We start from the raw sequence: 9432 nt of genomic DNA on the forward strand, positions 1-9432 counted from the left end.
ATAAAAGCTTTTGCTTGGTTCACTAATCGCGTCTCCACTAGTCCTTTGTCCTGAAAGAACCTGTATATGCTACAATATTTTGCAAATAAAATCTCCTGAGGGAATCGTTATATACTTGTTTTTCTCTTTATAAAATTGGACATGCTTATACAAGGCAATTACTCTTTAAAAAAAGAAAGTGTAAAAACGTGTTGTCACGTCTTGACCACCAGTCCATACTAAATGAAAGGACATTATGCAGATGGTGTCTGTGGGTTAGTGTGAGGTCTGTTCCCCACAAAACCTCTTCTAATCTGCACATTTCTAATCTTCACTATCTTCATGACTTCCTCATGGAATCACTGCTTCCTCGGGACACGGGAACTGCTACAATAGTCTTACTGCAAAGTAAAGTAAATGTAAAAATGCAAATGCCTCAAATGTCTAACATTTTCTGCCTAAAACATTAAACCATCCCTGATTTACACCAGGAGAGGCATAGTGAAGAGGAATGACCTGCCTCTAAACAATATGTCGGACGTATATGTATGCAGAACTTTGATGAACTTCAATGCTGAACTTGTTTAGTTCCTGTTTAGATTTAGATCAAAGCAGAGGAATGCAGAATATCCATCTCTCTGATTACTAATAGTTTATGCTAACACCTACTACTATTACTACTGTAATCAAGAAAAAAGGGTTTTTGGAGGGGGGGCAGTATTTCTTGCGTTGTGAACATGTGTACACAGCGGTCCCTCCGGGTTCCAGTTAGTGCGTATTTACACATCAATGAAAAACCGGAGGTTTAAAAAAAGAGAATTAGCTGATATTTAGAAATATAAAAAATGTCAATATAATTCCAATAATGTTAGCTATTTTAGTTTTTCAAATAAATTTTTATTTGTTGAAAGAAAACTGATGGTGACAGCTGGGTTTGAATACTCAACCTCAAGATTACAAGTGAGACTCTTAAACAATCACACCACCAAGCCAGACCTATGACAAACACATCTCAATGCAAAGTCTTATACTACTGTTTGTGCAACAGTACATGAGTATAGTTATACCGTTATTAATTTCTTTAGATGCACGATTCCATATTATATTCCCTATTAATCAAATTCTTAAAGTATACTGTTTACTCCATGATCGAGCGTCAGAAGGAGCAAGGAACACGTAAAAACGTTTCCGAAATAACCACATGTACGACTTTGATGCTTAAAATGTTTAGGGAGAAATGGAATCCTGGTGTGTATTTTTTCTTTAAAATACAGTACCAAGACCAGCCATATACAGTACAGTGTACATATAGTAATATGTTTATGTTCCTAAATTAATATATTTTATGAGCATGTGAAAGGCATGGTGAATCGGAGATTCTCAAGAATTACTTTGCATGATTGGAAACAAATGCGTGATTGGATCAACGAAATGCTGTGGTGTTACTTTTTGTTAATGAAAAAATAAAGTCTTTTCGTTGTCCAAGGTCATTCATTATTAATACTATTTGTAATATCTTCGGTAAAGACTTTGATGGCGACAGCTCAAACATGAGAGGTTGAGCTTTATTAGCTCCACCTTGCGGAAATTCCAGATACTATTATCTTACATGCGGTATCATGCGGTATCATGCGGGATTATACGGTATTATACTTTAATCCATGTTATACTGCGACAAGCACACCGCATTTTAACACTGTATAACCCACTCGGTTTGAATGGCTGCATCTGTATATGGCATAATCTTTGATTTTGTATAAAAAGCGTCCTTTTGTATCAATGAGTTGAGTCAGTGCTTCATTGGCTTTGGCTCCCATATGCATATGTAATAAAGTAATGCCTGAGCAGGCAGCGGATGTAGAGTAAGAGGTATAGCATTCCGCCCACCGTTTGGTGTTGAGTTAAGACCAGGATTTAGCCCACCTGGCAAGCGATATGTAGTACAGTTCCAGGGGTTTACTAGATTGTGACTGTCAGTGAGCCTTAGTTTGTTTTACAGTTCGGGAAAGCTGGGATTTGGAACCTGGTCCGTGTTCTCGAATTGTGATAGTCCGTCAGATTGTCTCGACTGGGGGATTCTGCGGTGCGCGTGGGAGCCGAAAAAATGGGTTAATGTCAGTAAAAAGGGATGGAAGTGTCTGACTGGATGTCAGTGAAAAAGCAGCTTGGCGAATGTGAGCACAAGTTCAAAGAGACGTATGGATTGTCAGATGGAGCATAAGGCTGTGGCTGAATGCAATGAGGTTTTATTTGCTGAAAAAGAAAAATTTAAGAGAGAAATAGAAATAGTAAAGCATGAGTTAGCAATGTGCAAGAAGAAATGGAAACAAGAAAATGCTTAGATTATAAACACAAACCTGAGGATATAGACTAGTGGGCGAAAGAGGTACCTCACCCTAAATCGGGTATTCAGCAGACCTGTAGTTCGCTCCAGACTCTAAAGGATGTTTATGATATTTAACCGGTAGAAGCAGCAATGGTTTTTAGAAGAATAGGAGAAAGAAAAGCACTGAGACAGGAATGCAAAGCAGAGAATAGCGAACAGGGGTGGCGGGTGGTGTGGCGTCTTTTTGTAAGAACACTATCCACCTAAGACTGATTGGAAGAAGGTTACAGCATGTCAGCAGAAGGAGTGAGGATGTTGCAGATTTTACAGAGAGGTTTATTTCACTGTGGTTTGAATACTCAGGACTAGCTAGTGAGGTGGAGGTCAATGAGGATAGCTCCTCAATAATTTAAACAGATATACTGTATACTATATATAAATAGAATGGAATATGTGCGCTAAAGTATGTGCATTTCAAATGGGAACTTCAGATTTTGTGGAAAAGAGATCTGGGGAATCCATGCTTAAGCATTTGGGGAATCAAATTCGTTACTATTGTCAACAATTTGGTCACGTTCAGAAGAATTGCAGAAAAAATGGTTGGATGCCAAGAAATCAGAAGATAAGAGGGGAAACAGAGAACCAACAGCCTATAACCCGACAGACCAAGAAGGGCAGAAGGGGTTTTAAACTAGAAAGCCCCCTTGTAGCCTCCTTATGCTTGACACAGAGTTTAAACAAGATGGAACTTGTTTTACAATGCACTGTGAATAATGTAGAAGTACCGTTGTTATGGGACACAGGTGCACAGTTATCATGTTTGTCTGTTAAAACTGCTGAAAAATGTAAAATACAATTTTCTAACAGACAGAAAAAATGTGTAGCTTCAAATGTCTGAGGATAGGGCTCAAGCACTTAGAGGGTGTAAGCCATCTAGCACTCTCAAATAATTGAGGGCCGTTTTTGGGAATATGTTACTTTAACCGTACATGGGTGGACTCCTTTGTAGTATGGGCTAAACCACTGACTGATCTGCTCAAGGGAGGAGGAAGGTCGGAGGATCAAATCTTCCTCACCACGGAAGCTGAGAAAGCTTTTAATGATTTGAAATCAGCTCTTTTGCAGGCTCCTGCCCTGGGTTTTCCCCACCTAGAGAATCCATTTTATCTATATGTAAGTGAGTGTGGGGGGGTTCTGGACTGCTGGGACCCTGCCTTAGAGCAGTACAGGCTGTAAACAGCATGGTGCTGGACCAGCGCCTGATTGTGTGGTGCCCCTGTGAAGTGCATGGGTCCTGTTTTATGCACGAGGAAAAAAAAAAGAACAGGTTGGGCTGTAGTCTCAGGTAGTGAGGTTCTCCGAACAAGGAGCATGAGTACTGGGACGTCTGCACAGCAGGCCAAACTCAAAGAGCTTGTAGAGGCTTGTAAATACGCTTAAGGCAAGATTGCCACTATATACGCAGACTCACGGTATGCTTTTGGGGTGTGTCATGATTTTTGGAGACTATGGAGGAATAGGGATTTTTTCACAGCAGCTGGCACACCTTTAAAAAATTCTGAATTGGTAGCTGAGTTATTAGATGCTTTAATGAGGCAAACAGGTTGCAGTGGTGAAGTGTAATTGTAAAAATGACTCATGGGTGGCTAAGGGGAATGCCCTAGCCGATACAGCAGCATGACAGGCAGCCTTAAGACCTGGAGAACACTGTCAGCGAGCGTCTCCAGGTGAAGCAGATTTAACCCACTAAAAATTTTGTATTTTGCGATTTTGCTGTTTGATGTAACAAAAGCGGGACCAACAGGGGACCCGGAACAACATAGGGATCATGGAGAAAATGTGTTTCTGTCACTAGCTTATTTCTCCGTAGTAAAGACTAATCAGAGCTCGTGTTGGATACGTATTGCCATACCACGTTACACGTTACAAGGAGGGTTGCTCTTGGGGGTCATTCCTTTTAATATGAACAACCATCTACTGTAGGTATACTAGATCGGAAAAATGGAACTACTCTGAACATATATGCCAATGTAAAGGGGGATAACTTAACGCAGCTGTACAGAGAAATGGCTGAGGGGCAGGGGTGAAATCCCACACATTTTGAGGGTTCGTACGCACCTCATTATAATCACAGTAAACTCCCACCTGTCTTATGCCTTGCCAGGCAATACAGGGGATGGTTATGTTTTAACAGGACACATACTGTAATCAGAATCGGAAAATGTGTCAATATGTTCTAAAGGGGGGACTAAGGGTTAAAACATTTTTTCCTCTTATTTCACTAGTTTGCTTTTACTATGTAAATAATTTACTAACATCATTTTACTAACCATCCTGCTAGAATAATGAAAAATGAATAACTGCAACTTAAATGTGAGCTGGCTACACACTTGGAATGTGAAGGGCAGAGCCAGCTTCGGGCAGCCTGACCAGAACTGAGAGTGCCCGATATCTGCTTAAACAATGATTAACAAAATCTAGAAGCACATAATGTCTGCTTAAACAATAATTAAAAGGAACCCAAGAATATTCTTACAGTTTATCACGTACTAAGGCTAGCAGCCTTGGCTTTACACCATATACTGTATGTGGGTTTCTGTTTGTGAATTTGTATAAAAAGCATCCTTTTGTATCAATAAGTTGAGTCAGTACTTCATCGGCTTTGGTTCCCGTATGCATACGTAATAAAGTAAAACCTGCTTCATACACAACCAGATCGTGTCTCCTTTGTTGGACACAACAATCCTATAAGAACCTGCTAATATGGATACCCAGGACTTTTCCTTAAACCTAATCTTCTCTTATTCTACTTCAGTGCAACACTGGGTTCAAACCATTTGATCCCAAATATCCAGGCTCGCAGCACTATATTTTGTCTTCAGTTATGCTCAATACAACTAAGCCTTCACATTTGTTTAGCATCCATATTACAAAAAAATTGGATCATTTCTTAAATAATCCCAGGTTCCCCACTTTATTTTAGAATATTTGAAAACCGCAAGAGCTCTGCATTTTCATGTCAGTAAAAGGAAGGTCTCTGATTCTCACAGTATTGTGTATATTTTTACTGTATATAGACTTCAAAAATGTGATTTGTGTGTGGTTCTAAATTATTGCAGTTTTAGTGTACTTGTCACAGTCTAGCACAGTAATCTCTGGAAAGTTTTATAGGCCAGAAAAAAAATAATCAGGAAAGTTACCTTGAACATGCATCTCATTCAGCGATTTATAATTTTGCATTATTAGAACCTGTCAAATTACAGTAAACATCAGCCATTGCTGAAGTATTTGGTATATTTGAGCTATATTGCTCAGAAATTCTTCATTTGCAACTTGAAAAAAAATCAAATAAGAAAGGACTAATGAGATAGCTAGACATCTTACTAGACATGTTTGATCCCTCACCTACAAGAATAAATAATCTCAGAGGAGATAAGGTTACATCAAAACTAAGGTTCTCTGAATAGTGAAACTTTAGGTTACAATCTCACCGGGGCTGCATGATGACAGCACCGTGGAAAAATTAGCTAGTTACAGATCATGGTATTCCCACAGTCTTTAAACTGATCACAAAAAACTGCAAATCATCAGTCATAGGGCGCAGAAATAACACTGGAATCAACTTTTTTCTGCTACACAATTCTTGATTTGAATTCTACACTGTACACAGTATATTGTGATAGTTAGGGATGTTAATTCACTACTGGCTGGGACTTTCTACCACGAGAAAAACAAGCTACACAAATGTTCTCCCCTACATCCTGTCACAGTGTACTACGATTCTGTCTGCCTTTTTAATTACTTCATTGCACTGACTGAAAGATCTAAAAGATGCTTCAGCACACGTCTATATTTTATTACAAAACAACGAATCTGCTGTAGTTCAGAGTTTCCCATTTTGTTTTTATGCTTTATATTATTAATATACAGTATATATAAAGCTCTGCTCTTGTCCGCTTTATACCTGCCGTTGCTGCTTCTACAGTGTTGGCTTGTTTATGTACAGTGCATCATTCCAAAAACATGTTTTTCACTGACTGCCTACAGTTTGTACATCAAGAATTAATCTTTTGTGAGCAAGGTGATGAACATCCTACTAAAAATCGAAATACACAATGTTCTATATGCTCTGTATGTGTATTCTAAAAAGTCGAATAGGCAAAACTAATGTTTTCTTACACTGATAATCAGCTCTACTACACCTGACCAGTCAATTAGTACAGTGCATCACAGTTACATGATCTCAACTCTTCCTTTCCTCTTTTCTTGTCTCCTAAAATAATTTTCTCGTATTCAAATGGAGATTAAGGGTAACAATCAGCATATTCAACCACCACTGGCTGTTGTACAGTAGTGTATGATAAAAGGTCCTTGTTGGTGCAATGAGGTAAGATAATGTAATGGACTTTCTTTAATTTTTTTATTTTTATATGGGTAATATAACTAGCTGAAGTACCACATAACTTCTGTATATTTTCTCAAAGCATGAAATGTATTTTTTCTTGTGCAAAACACCTTTAATTTTTAAATATTGATATATTTGCTGTGTGTTATGCTTAGTGCTGTACGTGAAGATGTTTTTTGTGTTAGTCTCAAAATAGCAATACAAATTATATTTTAGTTTATACAGAATAGTCAAATTTGTGGTGGATGTTTTCACTCAGTTTATACATACAGATAATTTTAGTATAAATTTAGTTTGCATTTTATTTTTAATGATTGCATTCAGTAAGGTTGATGTGTTACTATTAATCTTAAACTGAATTTCTGTATTTGTCAGTATGGCAACACATTGTATTTAGGAAGAGCTTTGCAGGTACATTCACAACATATTTAATTATTAAATGTTATAGCTTATTCCTCTTGTAACTAAACATATCATTCATGTACACCAATATAGAGCATTTCTTGTGATGTACAGTATTACCTACTGTGTCCTAGTTTGGTTTCTGTGTTGCAGAGGAATTGATATACAGTATTTAGCAGATCACTACTGAGTTACTACAATTTACTGAATTATTCAATAGATACAGTAAACAGGTGAAAACAGTAAACAGTAAAACTGCTGAACTAAATACTGGTGATCACCTTAGAGTGGGGAAGCAGCAAAGGATCAAGTTGAGATTAAATGGTAAACGGTACTAAAGCATTCGGTCAAAGTCCAACAGATTACGGAACAGCTTCTACCTCCAAGCAATAAGACTGCTAAACAGCCGTAGAATGTGCAAGGAGTCAGGCAGTATACTGCAGTAGGAAGTATGTTATTTTAATTGTATTATTTTTTTAATAACCTGACTCAGAACTGCACTACTCTGTAAAACGCTGAAAAGAGAAGAAAAGAAATACAACGTTTTGGCTTTTACCCAAAGAAGGCTCCACAGCCAAAACATTGTGTTTCTTTTCTTCTCTTTTCAGAATGAAATAAAACTGCCAGTTGGTGGATTGAATCATTAGAGCACCATAGCTGCATGTTGTAACAGGAAATCAGCACAGTATTGAAGGTTTATTAACCTATAATTCTTTCCTATCCTAATCATACTGTAAACATTCTGTACTAGTGACACTTTCATGAAATACAACGATTACACACAACTCTCAATAAGATCCTGCACTGTATGTCATTAGACTGTATCATACAGAATTATCATTTTTTTCATTACACACAGTACAGTACACATAATTATTAGTAATTTTGCATAAATAGTAATTAGAAAATCATTTTATTGTAGGTTTTGATTATTAAAATGTTTTATTCATAGGGGCTTCAAAAATGTATATTTAAAAATAAATAAACATGATGCCAGATGAAAATACACTTTGATTAGTGACTTGAATGACTGTCCTGAACAATACTTTCCTGGTGTTCTCCTCTATCCTGTTTGTCTCAGAGTTTTAGGTAGAGGAGGGAGAAAGACGATGCTGAGGTCATCCTCTGCTGCTCCCAGTCCCTGGTGTCTGAGTCCTCTCCTGTGTCCAACTGCAGCAGTGTGTCTCACAAGCCCTCCTTCTCCACAAGAGACCACAGTTCTGTCTTCACCGGGGCTTTTAAACCCTTCACAAAGACTCCTAACTCTCTCCCAGGGGGGTGAAGCTTTGTTTTGGCTGATTGTACACAGATGGCCGGTGTAATGATGCATTGATCAATTGTGCACTGTCCTTCCATAAGGCCCCCCTTGATCACAGATCCAATCAAACCGATTTGCAACCCCACACATTACCCCTCAATGGAGTGACAATTGCCTGGCACTTATGCTAAGAGCAACCTTGAACAGGGCAGAAAACAGAAAGGACATTGCATGAAGCTAAATCAGCACTAAGATGTCACTGGCCCATTAATGAAACCACCATCTACATTGCCTTTCACGATTGTAGTCCCTCCCCCTTAGGGGCGTTTCGGCTCGTTCACATTTTAGTTGATTTTGTGCACCTGCTCCCTGTTCCAGCCTTCCTACAAAAGCCAGATGCTCACTCTGTTCCGGGCTCTGAATTGTAACACGGACGCCCGGAGGCACGCCTACCACCGAGTCGCCCTAGGTGGCATTCGCCTCCTAGGTGTCCTGAACCAGCCGAGTCCGGGACCTGGAGCGCCTGGTTCTGTTCCCCCTTTTTCCCCCGGACCCTTCGCCAGATCCTGCTCCGGTTTTTAACTTTTTCTCGTCTGTCTACAACCCCTGGCCGGATCCTGCTCCGACTTTTAACTTTGTCTAGTTCATCTTGGATCGATCACCTGGCTCTGGACATCTACCTGAACGACTTCCCTTCGGACTCCCTTTTTGGACAGTTCACCTGGACCACGCCCCTCGGAGCACCTTTGTCACACCCCCCCCGTTCGTCTACCAGCCCTGTTCCTCGTCCCCTCCCTGTGTCTGTTCACTCCCTTCCGGATTTTGTTGTCTGCATAGGGTCCTGAAAGACTCTTCGTAACATAGCCCTCGACACCTGGTGCCCAAGCACCCATTCTTTCTCTCCTTAATAATTGTTCACTATGTTGTTTCCCACTTATTATAGTCGGTCACTATAATGTTTCTCCCTTAATTCCCCTTGTGTTGATCTGTTGTCCTGTTTACAAGATAAAGACTCCTCTCATGCAATTTAACTGCTTCCTACTAACTCCTGGCAATGTTTTA

Source organism: Lepisosteus platostomus, chromosome 16, assembly GCF_059453375.1.
Source record: "Lepisosteus platostomus isolate fLepPlt1 chromosome 16, fLepPlt1.hap1, whole genome shotgun sequence".
NCBI lineage: Eukaryota > Metazoa > Chordata > Actinopteri > Semionotiformes > Lepisosteidae > Lepisosteus > Lepisosteus platostomus.